At 36.7% G+C, this 13,244-nt stretch overlaps 1 pseudogene; it reads right to left on the reverse strand.

Moving 5' to 3' along the window:
* Nucleotides 1-2,335: 2,335 nt before the first annotated feature.
* Nucleotides 2,336-3,633, reverse strand: LOC118837293 (annotated as a pseudogene).
* Nucleotides 3,634-13,244: the final 9,611 nt, after the last annotated feature.

The raw sequence follows: 13,244 nt of genomic DNA on the forward strand, positions 1-13,244 counted from the left end.
TACTTGAAATTATAAAAAAAAACTTTAGCAAAGTTGCAGGATATAAAATAAACGCACATAAATCTTCAGCATTCCTATATTTTAATAACGAAACCCAACAACAAGAAATAGAAAGAGATTCCATTTAAAGTTACTGTAGACACTATAAAATATTTTGGAGTCCACCTACCAAGACAAACCCAGGGCCTATATGAACACTATTATGAAACACTTCTTACACAAATAAAGTCAGTTCTAAACAAATGGGAAAACATCAGTTGCTTGTGTTAGGCCAAGCTATTATAATAAAAAATGACAATTTTACCTAAATTAATTTACTTATTCAGTGCCATACCAATTGAACTACCAAAAAATTATTTTACAGAGCTGGATAAAACAATAACAAAATTCATCTGGAAGAACAAAAGGTCCAGAATATCAAAGAAATTAATGAAAAGAAAAGCTAGGGAAGATGACCTAGCCATACCAGATATTAAACTATACAATAAAGCAGCAGTCATCAAAAGTATTTGGCACTGGCTAAGAAATAGAGTGGCAGATCGGTGGAATAGGTTAGGTACACAAGTTGAAGTAGTCAACGACTATAGCAGTCTAGTCTTTGATAAACCTAAAGAATCCAGCTTCTGGGCTGAGAACTCACTATTTCACAAAAAATGCTGGGAAAATTGGAAAATGGTATGGCAGAAACTGGGCATGGACCAATATCTTACACCATATACCAAAATAAAGTCAAAATGGGTTCATGATTTAGGCGACATTATAAGCAATTTGGGAGAGCAAGGAATAGTTTACCTGTCAGATTTATGGGAAAGGGAAGAATTCATGACCCAACAAGAGATAGAGAGCATTACAAAATGCAAAATGGATAATTTTGATTATGTTAAATTGAAAAGTTTTTGTATAAACAAATCCAATGCAACAAAGATTAGGTGGGAAGCAGAACATTGGAGAAAATCTTTACAACTAGTATCTCTGATAAAGGCCTTATATCTAAAATATACAGGGAACTGAGCCAGATTTATAGGAATACAAGTCATTCCCCAATTGAGAAATGGTTAAAGGATATGAACAGGCAGTTTTCAGAGGAAGAAATGGAAGATATGTATAGGAATATGAAAAAATGCTCTAAATAACTATTGATGCTGACTGAGAGGAGCAGAACCAGGAGAGCATTATACACAACCACAGACATTAATTCTGTGATGAGTAACTTTGATAGACTAGGCTCTTTTCAGCAATACAGGATTCAAAGACAGCCCTAAAGGTCTCATTACGGAAAGAACTATCTACATCCAGATAAAGAACTATGGAGTATGAATGCAGATTGAAGGAAACTATCTGCTGTCTCTCTTTTTTTTGTATCTTTTTTTTTCTGGTTTTGTTTCTTTTTTCTCATGACTCACTTCATTGATCATGGTTCTTCTTTATGACTCGACTATTGTGTAAATATGTTTAATGTGAAGGTATATGTAGAACATATATCATATTCCATGCTGTCTTGGGTGTGGGATGGGAGGGAGGGGAAGAAAATTTGGAACTCAAAAACCTGTGGAACTGAGTGTTGTAAATTAAAAATAAAAAAGTTAAACTAAAAAAAAACTGTGCCTTGTGGGTCACTAGTTATTTGTACTGCATTGACTCAGGATATCTCATTAACTATTTTTTAAAGTTATAATTTTTTATTAAAATAGCATATTCAACTATTGTCAAACAATAATACATTAATTCCCCCTCCCCCCAGTATACATCATGACACAGTAAAAATTTAAAATATCCTTATCCATGACAATCAATGAAAATATCTCTAATTCAAGTGTGCAACTAAAACCAAACCTTGGAAAATTTCTGAATCCAAAGAAACATAAAAGTCTCAAACAGAATTCATATGCATAGTCCTGAATACTCAATCCTAGCATTTCAGTTTCCCAACAATATTTTTAACCTTTTTCTCTTATGGATAGTATAACTATGGGACCCATATTTTTAAATAAAATTGACATTTTCCATTCCACTTATCTTTGTTTTTAGTTTCACAAAGAAACCAGCAAATAAAACTATCAGTGATACAAAGAATCTCACAGTAAGATAAAAAAAAAACTTAAAAAGCTTTTTTACTGAAAGTTGTTTCTATTATATTTTTCATAAAAAGACAGATTTTTAAATAATGCAAGATTTGCAGGGTGGATGTTTTTTTTTCTTTTTTGTTTGAGGTAGGTATGCATATGTTGGGGAAGAGTTTTGGTACATCCATTTCTTAAAGCAAACTTCAGAATGAAATTCCAGTTTGTCCTTCATGGCACTTGTTTAAGTCTTTCTTAAAAATGAAAAGGAAAAATTACATCCTGTCAAATGTAAAAAGGGAATTCTCCTGTCCAGGGGAGAAAATTCTTCCTTCAGTTATGTTGTGTTTAGCCTTTTTTTTTATCCTTGTGGGTTTAAGTTTGGGAATGTATCGACTATTTTCTTGGTACTGGAGTTTTCACTGAAAGTACCAAATTGCCTTACAAAGGGACCATGGGCTCCTACACCAGTATTAGCTTTGCTTTTTTGATGTCAGACTTTCTTTTCTATGGCTCATCCTGAGCTTCTGAGAGAAACTGAATTTCACTTCTACTACCAATAAAGTTTTCAATAAACTCAGCAAATTCTAAAATTGTCTGTTCTTTTGGGTTCTCCAAGTTGACAGGGCCACTGATGTTGTTCACTGAGGCCACAATTTCCAATTTACTAGGTCACTGACATATTGGAATGCTCTAGTCTGAGAGCCAAAATCATGCACTGTGAGAGGCACCCCTTGAAAAGCTTGCAAAATGAAGTTATTGACAACTCAGCTGTCATTCATATGTATCTGTGGCCCCCAAAATATTGAATATTCTAGCAACTTGAACTTCGGCTTCTTCCTGCTTCATGTAAGCATAACACGTGGTCTCTGCCACATGTTTTCCTTTATCATAATAGGTCCGATCGGATTCATTTGGCCCTAATAATCTTCACTCTCAGGATGCACTTTGGATCTCCATATACTTCAGAAGTGAAGGGCAGAAGAAGACATGCTCCAACATATTTTGCCAATCTCAATATATTTAGTGTCCCAGTTGCATTGGTATTTAGCATCTTGATAGGGTTATACGTGTAGTTTGGAGAAGAAGCAGGAATTCCTATCGAGTCCATCTTACTGCATTTACAATGTCATAGTTTATTAACTTTATCAGTTTATCAGCTCAAAATTGTCCTGGCCAATTTAAAATTCCACATTTCTTTTCCTATCCTTAAGGAAATTGTAACCTCATGGTCACCCATCATTAGTTTGTCAGTGATATGAGAGCCCACAAACCCTGCTTTTCCAGTTACAAAAAAAAATTTGGTCCTTTTCTAATAAAATTTTCATTAGTAGGTACTTTTGGGTGGAACTTTTTTCCAAGTCCCTGATTTTCTCTATCAGTGTTGTGCACTAGCCTCTTCTATCTTACTTTCATTTTTCTGATCTTCATTTTCCTGTACAGGGATGTTGACACAGTTACCCCAAACAGCTGATGCTGTGTAGGTAACAAAAGTGATAGATGCCAGCAGTTTCATTCTTTTCTTCTGGCCGATGGCAGTCAGAAGGCATAGCAATGGTCCCTTACTCACCATCCCTGGGAGCAGCATCGCCTGCACACAGCAGGGCTGTCGTTAAATATTAATGACTAGGGTTGCCCCTAAATGAATTGATGGGCTCCCAGACTATATGAGAAGAGTCATTCCTTTTCATTGACCTATGATATGAAGGATACAGACCCTTTTGCCCCCATTTTTTCTCCTCCGATGTATTTTTTTTCTTTAAAAGAGAGAACAGAAGAGTTAAGAGTGGATCTCAGGAGTGGATCTAGAATTGTTAATGGCTGCTTTGGGCAGAAGTACATCTTCTCTTACCCATGCAGCATGAGTAAGAGTTCTTTGTATTAACCTTAGAGAGATAGTGACAGCCTGAAAGATGGCATCTGCGAACTATAGGGACACATGTGGCCAAGTGGTCAGAGCTCTAAAACCTTAGGCTACTGGACAGGAGGGATTTCTTTGGGGGTATTTCCCAGGTAGAATGATTCTGTAATATAACCTATTGAAAGAGAATGGAAACTTCCTGGGCAGCACCAATTTTGTTAGAGTTCTAGAATCCAACCCTCTAACATAGAAAAGATAATTCATGAGAAGTCATGGGCAGTATCAACCTCTTGGGGGAAAACCAGATTGTGCATATGACACCTGAAGTTATGGCTAAGAGAAGAGACTAAAATCATAAAATAAGGTGGGGGACAAGGTACTTTGAATTTGCCCTCCAATTCTCCTGGGAATCATTTAGATGGCACTAATGTAATGAGAAATGCTTCTTTATCTACCCCCAAGAAGTCTAGCTCTTAAAGATATCATATGTCCAGCCATCTACCTGAGAAGTTAGGAGTAAAAGTGGAACTCACCATAAGATCGAGGAGTTGTCCTCTTAGGAACCCCAGATTCATTACCTCTAAGATAAATCCAAACAATATCATGATTTTATCAGTGAAGCGCTTTATGACCGAAGGGAAGCTGGGACTCAGAGGGTGAGATTATGATAATTGTATATGAACCATTATGAGTCCTTTCAATTTTTTTAGAGGGATGTAGAATAAAGGAAGTCCTATACCTCATATATTTATAATTAGTTAACTAAGTGCTTATTTAGGAGCTGGGGTTGCCTTATCCAAATTTATTATAACATAGAAAGAAATCTATTTGGAGATTTCCTAGAGACAGACCCTGGGTCTGGCCATGATGAGACAGAGGACTGTTGATTCCTGGTTGTCCTGCTCATGACATAATTATATCAGTGTTATTACCAAATTTTGGAACTCAGAATCATACTTTAACACTCCAAATATGGTCTGACTTGGGCAGAGTACAATAGGATGCAGCCTTCCTCATTCTGGATACCATATCTTTAATAATGTAGCTGAGGATAGGACTAGTGTTTTTGTTGTTGTTGGAGTTGTTGTTTTGCTGGCCAAATACCATTATTGCCTCTTGAATGTGTTTACAATCCGCTAAAACACTCCAGTATTTTTATAATAATTTTCATCTATTCCTTTATTTCCATCCTGTTCTTGTACAGTCTATTTTCTGAACATCAGTGTAAGACCTTAACTGTATCTATTGCATTTTATTTTGCTATATTTACCATACTCCTGACCTGCTGAAGTTTTTTTTTAGCTACCAATTCTGCTCTTGAAATGGTAAGCTATGCCTTCCAGCTTCGTGCCTTTGCAATTTGATAACTGTCATCTGTATGGAAGCTTATACTCTAAAATGGAAATATATTGAGAAAAGAAGGTAGTTAGCATGAAAACATTGATACGTATGATGACAAACATAATAATAACAATATTTTTAGTGGCCTTGGTAATTCTCTAAACTCTGTGACATAACAGTTGCCAATATGTACCAGAAGGCTTTTTCCCATTAAGAGTTCCCTATAGTAATTAAATCAATTAATGAACCTCTGGAAAAATATATAGGGTAATTCCGAAAATAAATATTGTAATATGTTAATGTGAAAATATCATATTTACACACATGGCTTCTGGATCTCTAGCTACTCTGACATGAGCAAAAGACCCATAATTCCAATTTCTTATGACATTTCTCTACCCAGTTTTCCTGTTAGTTCTCAAATTCGGCAGCTTTCTATCCAGTTTTCCTATCAGTTCCTCATTCAACATGTTCCAAAATAAGCTTCTCATCTTTCTCCAAAACTTATTCTATTACTATTAGTGATATCACCCTTGACACTGTTTACTGTGTTTGAAACCTTGATGTTAGTTTTGACTCTTTCCTGCCTTCATGTACTTTCTCCTCCAGCCAAACTGAAGTGTTTTCTCTCTTCCGATCTTTCTTATACTTTCCCATCTAATTGCCAGTATTTTTATTATGCTGTACCCTATGCCTTCTCTTCCATGCCTTCCCTTTTGCCTGCATTCTTATGCATTTAAAAAAACGTAAGGCTAATAGCATCTCCTTCAGTAAGTTTTAGCAGATCCTCTTAATCAATAATGTCCTTTTTTCCTATTACTTAGACTTCACCAAGCTCTTTAGCTAACATTTACAAAGTACTTTAAGGTTTGTTAAACACTTAACAAATATCTCATTTCATCCTCGCAACAATCTGGAGAGGTGGATCTTGCTATCATCCCCTTTTACAAATGAGCAAACTTAGATAGAATAAATGACTTGTCCAGGGTCATCTAGGTAGTGTTAGATACATAAATATCTACATATGTACATACCTATATTCACACACATGATGTTTATCTCATATTCTCCTGAAAGACTATAAGGTCCATGAGTGGAGTAGTGATAGACCAACTCTTGACTCTGTGCCTTTCCTGGATCTCCAGCCTGGAATACTTTCCCTTCTAATATTCATTTCTTGGAATTCCTTGTTTCCTTCATGCCTCAGCTCAAATACCATCTTCTATCTGAAGACTTTCCTGATCCTCTCAGAACTAGTGCCCTCCATCCCTCTCAAACTAACTTGTGTTCATTTTTATATATTATATATTCATATACTTATGTGTGTACATGTTTTCTCCCCAATTCAAATGCAATCTCCTTGAAGGGATTGATTGTTTGACTTTTCTCTTTGTACACTCAGTACTTAGTATAGTGCATGGCAAACATTAAGTATTTAATAAATGGTTATTGATTAATTTTCACTATATTAATAATTTATTAATCTAAGCCTTTTTTAAAAGAAACAAAAAATGCTATAGCCAGGGGAAAAGATTACAAGAGCTGGATTAAAAGTTATGATTCATTACTATCAGAGATTTAAAGAAGTCATTACTGAATTGGGTCAGATACAGGCCTAGATAACATCTAATGATGCTTCTAATTCCAAGATTCTATATTACTCAGAGCTGACATCTGGTCCTATAGAGTTCCTCTACAGAGAGCCAATGCTTGGAATTTTTTGTGCTACGGTCAAAGACTATAAATGATGGCAAGTGCTCAAAGGGGAAGGGGGAGAGGTGAGAGGATTTTGTATATGAGGTGTGTGTGAGGAGGAGGCAGAGACCCCAGCCTGTTACAAGGGAAGCTGCTCATCCCTACCTCCTAAAGAAAAGAAGTCTGTTATGTAACTTTCTATTAAAGCTGTTATTAGCATATAATTATCAGGAATAATTAGTTATTTCTTTACATTTGGTATCTAAGAAATTTAATTAGGGTTGAGTGCTAGGGATTTAGTAATAACTCCTCTATCAAACCAGATGCTTTAGGGGAGGCCTAGAAACCTCTTCAATCTCCACACCTCAAAGTATTAGAAGTGGAAGGAATACTAGGAATCATCTAGTACCGAGTTCTTAATGTGAATGCTGTGGACTTGCCTTTTAAAATATTTTTACAACTGCTTTTAAATATAATTGTCCTCTTTTGTAATCCTATGTATTTTATTTTATGCATTTAAAAACATTTTGAGAAGGGTCTATGTGTATCACTATATTCTCAAAGGAATTTATGACACACATGAAAAGGTTAAGAACCCCTGATATGGTCCAGTTCCTTGATTTTATAGAGGAGGAAACTGAAGCAATAGAAACAGGATGTTACTTGCTCAAGCTCAGAGAAAGGCTCATTCAACTCATTGAAATTGAGGCTGATTCTCCCCTCCCCCCCTCCCTCCCTCCCTCTCTCTCCCTCCATCTCTGTCTCTCTCCCTCTGTCTCTCCTTCTCGCTCTCCATCTCTGTCTCTCTCTCCCTTTGTCTCTCTCTCTCTCTCTCTCTCTCTCTCTCTCTCTCTCTATCTGTCTGTCTCTGTCTTTCTGTCTCTCTCTCTCCCTGTCTCTGTCTCCCTCCCTCCCCCACCTCTCTTTCTCTCTCTCCCCCAGCTGTGTAAATTTGAGGAGCATTTATAACTTTGGAAATCTTATCTTTGTATACCTTTGTCCTTTATTTTGATAGATGTTTCTATTCCTCTTTTGACTTTCATGTTTTAACCTGTCCTCCTGCCCAAATTCTAGGCTAGATTAAAATTTTTAAAGGAAAGAAAAGCATTCCAGATCTAGAAGGCAGAGCTGACCCCAGGAAGACAAAGCCCCTGAATGGGCAACCTCAGTCCTTCAGTACTGTTTCCCCTGACTATCTTGTTCATTGCACCCAAATCTGGACCTCTTTTCCCAAAAGCCAAGTTATAGAGATGGAGCTTCCCAAGGTGATGAAAGATGGAAGGTATTAAAAGTTTATTTGTACTGAGGCTTGTCTTGTCTCCTCACCACTCTTCCCAAAACTAAGCAACACCAGAGCTTGGATCCTTTCAACTTGGTGGACAATAAACTTCCATCCCTCATTCTATTTGTCCAGAGTTCTACCCACTAGAACCCATCACATTATTTCCCTTCTCCTTTTGTCTTTAGACTATCTCTTAGAATACAGTGCTTAGGGAGCCTTTAGACCTCCTGTCTTGTAGAAAATTGTCCATCTGTGGTCAATTTCCCTCCCCTGAGCAAATCCATTTCCCCCACTAGTTAGAACAGTGCCCTAGAATCTCATTTTGGCATTTCCTTTGGCTCTCAAATCCATTCATAATACAGATACTGAGGCAGAACCATGATTGCAGAGTAAAAGGAACATGCAATTTGACCTCTCCTGACATTTCCCTCTAAACAATTTTAAAACAATGCATCAATTCAAATTCTAAAGTGGCATAACCAACAAAAGATTGGGGTGAGACATTTTTCCAGTCCAGGACAATTTAGAAAGTCAAAAGGAGAGGTCTGTGGCACTGCAATGGAGCCTTGCTGAAAGTGCAGGGCAGGGGCAACATCAGCTATGGGCCTTGGAGGCAGCAGCAGCAACAGTAATGGAGTAATATCAATACTAAATATATACACACCAAATATCATAGCATCCAAATAATTGAAGGAAAAGTTAAATGAGTTATACAAAGAAATAGATAGTAAAGCTAAAAGGGGACTTTAACTTTCCCCTTTCAGGTCAGATAAATCTAACCACAAAAGAAGTAAAAAAAAAAAAGAAGTTAAGGACATGAATAGAATTTTAGAAAAGTTAGATATGATAGACCTCTGGAGAAAATTGAATGGGAAGAGAGGGAGTCTACCTTTTTCTTAGCTGTATGTGGCACATTCACAAAAATTGACTATGTATTGGGGTATAAAACCTTATAAACATATGCAGGAAAGAAGAAATATTAAATGTACCTTTTTCAAGCAATAAAAATTTCATTTAATAAAGGGACTTAAACTCATAGATTAAAAATGAATTAGAAACCAATTAATCTAAACCTAAATAATGAATGGGCAAAAGCACAAATCATAGAAATAATCAATAATTTTATTAAAGATAATGACAACAATGAGACAATATACCAAAATTTGTGGGATGCAGGCAAAACAGTTCTTAAGGGAAAAAGTATATTTCTAAGTGTTTACATTAATAAAAGAGAGAAAGAGCAGACCAGTGAATTTGGCATACAACTAAAAAATAAACTAGAAAAAGAAAAATTAAAAATCTCAATTTGGTACCAAAACAGATATCCAAAATCAAAGAGAGTAGTTAATTGGTAAAAAACACATTGAACTAGTAAATAAAAGTAGGAGCTGGTTTTATGAAAAAAAAAAGATAAACCATTGGTTAATTTGATTTAAAAAAGATAGAAGATCTCTTTTGTTTTTGTTTTTGGGGTTTTTTTTTTTTGGTTCTGTTTCTTCTTTCTCATGATTCATTCCATTGGTCAAAATTCTTCTCCACGACTTGACTAGTGCATAAATTAATTCAATGCGAAGTTATTCATGACAGTTATATGAGACTTCATGCCGTCTTGGGGAGGGAGGGGGGAGGGAGGGGAGAAAAACTGGAACTCAAAACTATGTAGAACCGTGCGTGGTAAACTAAAAATAAATAAAGAAATTTATAAAAAAAAAAAAGATAGAAGAAATACAAATTACCTCTATCATGAATGAAACGGGTGAACACATAATCAATGAGGATGAAATTAAAGCAAATGCTAGGAGCTATTTTGCCTAATTATACATCAATAAATTTGATTATCTAAATGAAGTGGATGACTATTTGAATATATGTGTGGGTGTACAAGCACACATATATCCTAGATTAACAGAAGAGGAAATAGAATGGAATAAATACTTTAAAATACTCAAATAAACGTATCTTAGAAAAAGAAATTAATCAAGTCATAAATGAGCTCCCTAAGGAAAAAAATGCCCAGGACCAGATTGATTTAAAAGCAAATTCTTCCAAACAATTAAAGAAAAAATAATTCTAATACCATATTAACTATTTTTTAAAAACCCTAATAAAAGCTCTACCAAATTCTTTCTATGACAGAGATATGGTTTTGACATATGAACACAGAAGAATAAAAACAGAAAAAGAAAACTATAAACCAATTTCCCTAAATATTTATGCAAAAAAAAAACACTAGCAAGTAGATTATAGCAAGATATCACAAAAACCATACATCATGACTGGATTGAATATATTTTAGGAATGCAGAGCTGATTCAACATTAGGAAAACTATAAGCATAATTGACCACTTCAACAATAAAAACAACAAAAATTATGATTCTATTGTTAGATGAAGAAAAACAGCTTTTGACAAAATATACCACCGTTCCTAGTAAATGCACTAAAAAGCATGGGAATAAATGAAGCTTTTCAAAAAATAATTAGTAGTATCTATCTAAGTCAAGAGCAAGCACTAACTGTAATAGGGAGAAATTAGAAGCCTTTCAGATAATATCAGAAGTGAAGCAAGGATGTCCATTATCACCATTATTACTCAATATTGTGTTAGAAATATTAGCTAGAGGGCAGAGCCAAGATGGCCTCATGAAGGCAGCGTCTTACCAGAGCTCTCTCACAAGGTCTGTCAGATTCCTATAAAAAAGTGAATTTGAGCAGATTTGAGAGAGTCAGAAACCGCAAGCAATCTGTGTGGAGCAAATTTCTGAGCCGGGAGAGTCTGAAAGGCCAAAGGCACGAGTCTGTAGGCTCAGAGAGGGCTCGATGTGGGGAGCTGCTCCAGACCAAAGCGAAAGCGGCAGGCCAGGAAATCCATGTGGGAGACAGGCTGGGAGAAACCTGGGCGCCCGAAACCGGCAGAGATCCCCAGGCCTCTCAACACAGGACGGCAGTCTGTGGAAGCGAGGAGAGGCAGCGCAACACCACCGGCTGGGAAAATACCTACTCCTGAGGCTTGCAGCCCGAAGGAATGAAACGTGGCTTCTGGGAGACATAATGGCAAGGTAAACTGTTCTAATCCCTATCCCCCTCACCCAGAGAATTCCTCGGGGAAAAAAAAAAAGAAAGCTGGAAAAGAGGAGAAAGAAGTGGGGCTTCAGTGGTCAAATAGTAGAAGTTCATTAGTCCCAGTGGGGCAGAGTTGGCAGGGGTCAACACCAGGAGCCCAGACGTAATCTTGCTCCCCCAGGGGAAGTGCCAGACATCAGCTCAAACAACAAATAGCTGAGACCATTGCTGAAGAGCAACAGTGCTGGAGAGCACCCATAGGGAGTGAGATGTCAGGGAGCCAGACCCCTCCCCCACACCTCAGGAAACTGAAGGCTATAATTCTAGACTCACAATCCCCAGAATAAGAAATCTGGGACAGAGAGCCCTGAGCCCCAAAGACAGATATTTGTGGTAAAGCCAGGAAAAGGCAAACCAACAAACATGAAGAAGAACACAACAAAAAAACCGAGGACAATAGATTCTTTTTATGGAGACAGGCAGGATCAAAATATCAATATGGAAGAAAAACAGCAATGACACTGTAGATACATCAGATACCTCAAAAGGTAATGTGAACTGGTCTCCAGCCCAAAAAGCATTGCTGGAAGAGCTAAAGGAGGATTTTAAAAACCAAATTAGGGAGCTAAAAGAAAATATGGAAGAAAAGATTGGCCAAATGGCTACAGAGATTCAGAATCTAGAGAGAGAAAATGATACCCTGAGAGGCAAAATCAACCAATTGGAAAAGGAGACTAAAAAGCAAAATGAAAACACTAACTCATTAAAAATTAGAGTTGAGCAAGTGGAAGCTAATGAATCTATGGGGCACCAAGAAGTAGTAAAACAAAATGTAAAGAATGAAAAAATAGAAAAAAAAAATGTGAAATATATGATTGGGAAAACAACTGACCTGGAAAATAGATCCAGGAGAGACAATTTAAGAGTTACTGGTCTACTGGAAATCCACGATGAAAAAAAGAGCCTTGACAGTATCTTCAAAGAATTTATCAAAGACAACTGCCCAGAGGTCCTAGAACCAGAGGGCAAAATAGTCATTGAAAGAATTCACCCTGAAAGAGATCCCAAACTGAAAACACCAAGAAATATTATAGCCAAATTCCAGAACTATAAACTAAAGGAGAAAATACTGCAAGCAGCCAAAAAGAAGCAATTCAAATATCATGGAACTACAGTAAGGATCACGCAGGATCTCTCAGCTTCCACATTAAAAGACAGGAGAAATTGGAATATAATATTCCGAAGGGCAAAAGAGCTGGGACTACAACCAAGGATCAACTACCCAGCAAAACTAAGCATAATTTTTCAGGCAAGGTGATGGACATTCAATGAAATAAGGGAATTCCAGACCTTCCTGATGAAAAGGCCAGAACTCAATGGAAAATTTGATCTCCAAATACAAAACTCAAGAGAGACATAAAAAGGTAACCAGGGGGGAAAACCCCCACAAACCTTATCAACCAATAAGGGCAGATTATCTGCATCTTTATGTGGGAGTATATCATCATATGTATGTTTTATATATATATACATATATATGTCAGTCTTGAGAATGGTACAGCTATTATGACAATTGAAAGGGATACACATAGTTTGTGAATGCCTGTATAAATTAACTGATGTAAAGATAAAAAACATAAGAGATGTAAAGGGAGGGCTATGAGAGAAGAGATAAGGAGGTAGTAGAAAAGGGTAAATTACACCAAATGAAGAGGCACAAAAACATATTATAGTAGAGGGAAAGAAGGGAGGAAGAAGAGCAGTATTTGAGCGTCACTGTCATCTGATCTGGTTCAAGAAGGAAATAACATACCCTGCTAAGTTTAGAAATCTAACTTAACCTACGGGAAGTAGGAGGGGAAGGGGGGAAAAGAGGGAGGGGGTTGGTCAGAAGGGAGGGGAGAAGTAGCAAGTGGGAAATGGTAAGATAAGGGAGGGGAATAA

This window comes from Trichosurus vulpecula, chromosome 1 (genome assembly GCF_011100635.1).
Source record: "Trichosurus vulpecula isolate mTriVul1 chromosome 1, mTriVul1.pri, whole genome shotgun sequence".
NCBI lineage: Eukaryota > Metazoa > Chordata > Mammalia > Diprotodontia > Phalangeridae > Trichosurus > Trichosurus vulpecula.